The sequence below is a fragment of the Papaver somniferum genome, chromosome 7, assembly GCF_003573695.1.
Source record: "Papaver somniferum cultivar HN1 chromosome 7, ASM357369v1, whole genome shotgun sequence".
Classification (NCBI taxonomy): domain Eukaryota; kingdom Viridiplantae; phylum Streptophyta; class Magnoliopsida; order Ranunculales; family Papaveraceae; genus Papaver; species Papaver somniferum.
The window spans coordinates 151,301,236-151,306,780 of NC_039364.1; positions in this window are offsets into that span (position 1 = coordinate 151,301,236).

Below are 5,545 nucleotides of genomic sequence, written 5' to 3' on the forward strand. Positions count from 1 at the left end.
AAAACTTAGAAGAAAATTACCTTATCTATGATAATCTCTTGGATAAACACCCTTTTAAAGACCCAATTGTGCCTATTAATTCCCATTTATGACGCTTGGTTAAGCGTCATGTCGCTTTGTTTACCACGCCTATTCAAAACCATGCGTATCATTCTCACTCTCTTCATCATAATTACCCTATGCATACCTATTTTCAACACCTACATCTCACTATTAGCATTACTCTTCTCGGAACTACTATTAAGGGAGGCATTGGTAGGTCACTAAATTTTGGTATTATTTTTTGGGGTATAATTAAAATTTTATTTTTTATGCATATTAGAAGAATGCATCATTAGTTGAGAGGCACCATTGCGGTTTGGGTCATATCTGCTAGATGGGTTACTAGGTCAACCATCAAACCTTTGCCTACTACCAAAATCCAACTCCTCAACCAAAACCATCAACCACCATACGATCTTTCCCTCCATTTTTACTTCCACCACCCATTTTGCAATTTTATTATCATTATTACATTTGGCAGTTTGTACCATTATACCTACTTTTATCTAAAAAAAGACAAACCCATTAACTATCCACCAACCCCAACCTTCATCATGCTTACGTACCAATCTCTTACATCTCAGGAAAGCTTACATTGGATCATTGGCCTTGTCTTTAATTGGTTCTCTTATCATCAAACTCACATGAATATATACATCTTCACCCTGATAAAGTATGGGAACGAAAGCGACATCTCGTATGTGTTTTGGGGTAAAAAATGGTTCTACCGGTTTTGGTAAATTTGGGTGTGTTGATGAGAAACGAATTCAAACCCTAAACAATGCACTGCACGGGAGTACTTTTAGATTCGAGAGATCAATATGTAAGACAATAGCCTAAACCAAGGAATGGCCGTTCCAGATTCAATTCGGTCACAAAGTGAAGGACAAGGGGTTGATCTTAGGGAGGGAAGCGAAAAAGATGTTTGAGGTCAGAATGTTGAATTATGAAGGTGTGGCTGTTTATGACTTGTATCAGAATGTGGAACTGGCTTGCAGAATGTAAGAAATCAGTTTTTGGTGTTTTCTGGATACTTATGTTGATAACACTTGTGTATTTGTCGAAATAGGTTGAAATCCTATATATACAAGTCAGGTTCGAGGACACCCTGATCTCGCAGGAAGTGTAAGCAGTGGAGAAGTGAAGTTGTGTAAAAAGTGGTGATCACCACGTTTTCATTATGAGGGAAAACTGGTCACGCCTTCACCCACCATCTTATTGTTGTTAACCGTCCGTTCTTCCCTGACACGTTCTCGTAATGGGCGCATTGCACGTCGCACGCTGTAAACCGCCAGACCAATACCTCAGTGAGCATCCCCCAGTTTGTGATATGTTTGATGTCTCGAGTATTTTTGTGGAAAATATGCAGCAGGCTGTTGAATGGGTCTTGTTTGCAAGACCTAGTTATTCTGACCAATCACGCGCAAGCTAGGTAGTGGGTGGTCATATGTGAGTAGCTGTCAGGAGCTATTAAATATGTGGTGATCGGTCCCCATAGGAGAATGGTGGCTTGTAGCCATTTTGACATCCTATTGGCTGGAAAAAATTAAATTTAAACCGTTTAAGTTGGCTAGCCAAGTTGGATGGCTGAGATGATTTGCAGAAGTTTGTGTTAATTCATGAAATTTCGTAATCAGAAAATTCAGATGTGAGACCCTCACTAAAACCGCTGTATAATTCTCATACGAACTCGGATTTTGACGATCCGCCCATCCATTCTGATCAGAAAAGAATTTCCTATCTTTTTACGAGGGAATTTTTAGGTTTTGACTCGTTTAGGAGGTAAAAACTTCCCGACAGTAAAAAATCGGGAAGAATTCAGGAGGAATTCTGTCAGTTTTCAGCCATGACCTAGCTTGCATTTTAAGTTGTATCTTTTAGCTCGTTACTCCGATTGATATAATTTTTTAGTATGTTATGCTAGACATCCATATGAAACTTTTGGCATGTAGATCATAATAAAATTGTTTACCAAATTCTCCCAGTTGTTCTTCGAATCTTTGGGTGATCGATTGAAAGCGATGGGCGCTATTTTGAGCAGGTCGATCGGCCATGTGAAAAGGTATGTTGCTAGTGAGCACGCTGATATCTTCGGGGCCGCCTGAAAATGAGTCTAAGCCACTCGATTTGGACGGCGAAGATGGATGGTTGTGATCGATTTGCGACAGTAGCGTGTTGCCACAACGCAACTTAGGATTTCCAAAAGAGCGCGTTCACCTTACTTTGGGCGAGCGATTCAACGCACTCTTGGTTTGTCGTGGGCAGGTCGATCGACCAAGGATGTAGTTGGGTCGCCGGTGAACACGCTAGTACCCTTTTGATCATCCGAGGGAATATCTAGACCGTCCAACTAGGCTAGCTAAGTTGGACGGATGTGATTAATTTGAGACCGTCATGGTCGGTCTTGACTCGTTCGAGCTCTTTTTCAACATCGCGATCATCCTGTTTCTGGCCGACGTTTGAGGGTGTTGCAGGTGAACTAAATATATTTCGACCGGCTTGGATGTTAGTGGGCCCACCGGTGGTCATCATGATGATCACCTAGTTCCGCTAGGAGTAGGCTAGGCCTGTTGAATTCTGTGGCCAAATCGTGTGGCTGTGATCGTTTTTTAAGACTGATATGAACAGTCTAGATTTTCCTAAGGAATTTAAACGCGTGCAATCGCGCTAACTTTTATTTAAAAAATGTGTAAACACGCTGATCTCTTTATCAGAGAGTGGTGTAGCCTACGTGAGTGTATTCATGCAGGTCTGAATACTAACATTTCGGGAGATTCATGCTGCTCCGAAGAGAGTGAATATTAATCATCATGTCATGCCAATATTGAGAGTTCGGCTGGGAACATAGCATAGGAAAATACCAGGCAGGTCATGCATTAGTGAATAATGCAATATGATAAAATTTACAGAATATCTGGGATTGTTGCTTCACGCACCATTCTGGATAAATTTCATGAATATGTTGAATTGCTCAATACATATGTAAGTAAAGAGGCCTGGATACTCATTACTCTTAAGTGGCTCAGCTTCTTTGCAGAACAACGACACATTAAGTACACGATTTTACAATTTTATCCCTGAACAAAAAACCACCATCAACATTAAGTCCCCTGCTTAGTACGTAATAGCGACGCTGTTGCGGGGTAAGCATTAGATGGTGATAGATAAAATTCATGATAAGAATAAATAAACGTTACCAGTAGATTGAGGGTGGCTTGGCCTTTGAGCAGAACATGTATTAATGAAACGTCGAGGCAAGTAGCAATCACCCTTCTAGTACGTTGATTCCCAGAACAATAAAATGATGTAGTTAGGTAGTGGAGGCTCGACTCATGAGTGTTAAGGCAGTTGATCCTTGAATACAAAGATGAGTGTTGAGGTGGTGGAGCCGTCAGCACTACGATGTGTTGAGGCAGTGACGCCTGACAACACGAGTGAGTGGTGCGCGTCTCAACACTAAGATACAAATGTGTTGAGGTAGTGATGCCTGTCAACACAATAGTGAGTGTTGAGGAATTTCTTTGTCTCAAAACTAAGGTGAGGATATGTTGAGGCAGTATGCCTGACAACACAGTAGTAAATGTTGAGGATTTTTCACGTCTAAACACTAGGAGGAGGATGTGTTGAGGCGGTACGCCTCGCAACACAGTAGCGAGTGTTGAGGAATTTTCACGTCTCAACATTAAGAGAAAGGATGTATTGAGGCAGTACGTCTGGCAACACAGTAGCGAGTGTTGAGGAATTTGCATGTCTCAACACTAAGAGGAAGGATGTGTTGAGGCAGTACGCTTGGCAACACAGTAACGAGTGTTGAGGAATCTGCACGTCTCAACACTACGAGGAAGGATGTGTTGAGGAAGTACGCCTGGCAACACAGTAGCAAGTGTTGAGGAATCTGCACGTCTCAACACTAAGAGGATGTATGTGTTGAGGCAGTACGCCTGGCAACACAGTAACGAGTGTTGAGGAATTTGCACATCTCAACACTACGAGGAAGGATGTGTTGAGGCAGTACGCCTGGAAACACAGTAGCGAGTGTTGAGGAATCTGTACGTCTTAACACTAAGAGGAAGGATGTGTTGAGGCAGTACGCCTGGCAACAATAACGAGTGTTGAGGAATTTTCACATCTCAACACTAAGAGGAAAACGTGTTGAGGCAGTACACCTGGCAACACATTAACGAGTGTTGAGGAATTTGCACGTCTCAACACTAAGAGGAAAACGTGTTAAGGCATTACACTTGACAAAACAATAGTGAGTGTTGAGGAATTTGCACGTCTCAACACTAAGAGCAAAACGTGTTGAGGCATTACGCCTGACAACACAAGAGTGAGGGTTAAGGAATTTGCATGTCTCAACACTAAGAGGAAAACGTGTTGAGGCATTACGCCTGAAAACACAAGAGTGAGTGTTGAGGAATTTGCACGTCTCAACACGAAGAGGAAAACGTGTTGAGGCATTATGCCTGAAAAAACAAGAGTGAGTGTTGAGGAATTTGCACGTCTTAACACTAAGAGGAAAACGTGTTGAGGCATTACGCCTGGCACACAAGAGTGAGTGTTGAGGAATTTTCACGTCTCAACACTAAGAGGAAAACGTGTTGAGGCATTACGCCTGACAACACAAGAGTGAGTGTTGAGGAATTTGCACGTCTCAACACTAAGAGAAAAACGTGTTGAGGCATTACGCCTGACAACATAAGAGTGAGTGTTGAGGAATTTGCACGTCTCAACACTAAAAGGAAAACGTGTTGAGGCATTACGCCTGACAACACAAGAGTGAGTGTTGAGGAATTTGCACGTCTCATCACTAAGAGGAAAACTTGTTGAGGCATTACGCCTGACAACACAATAGTGAGTGATTAGGAATTTGCACGTCTCAACACTAAGATATTTAAAATTTATTTGATATGCCTAATAGATATAAAACATTTAGTTTAAGGATAGTTACTTAGCTCTGTCTCTGCTAGGCATGTCCTTCGCGCATGATTGGGCTTTGGGTATATTAGGCTCTCCCATGAATAAGCAGCATCATGCTTTAATGATAACATCAGAATGTCGACGGATTGATAGACGGAAAAAAGTCCCCAGGTCTTGATGGGATGAAAAATAACCGGTTTGTAAAGAGAGTTGTTCAACAAGCCTTACTCGTGGAAATTGCGAAGCTACACTCTCCAGGAAATTGCGTCACATTTGCGAGTTATCCATGCGGTAACAAATAATCTTCAGGATTGGATGGCTTGTTGGAGACCCTCTCAGGTATAGACTGGCAAAAGACATACTCCTAGCTTTACCTTGTTATCGTGTATCCATGAGCGCCCCAGGGTCATATCATAATTTGGGTATTCTTTAACCACATGAAATTTGGTGTGTGGTAGAGCATCTCCCACCTTGATTTCGAGGTTGATGTACCCGTAAGCGTCTCTGGATTCTCCCTCTGAGTTTTTGATTATGGTTCGGTAATGAACAACTTCCTTCTTTGAAATATTTGTAGCTCAAGTGA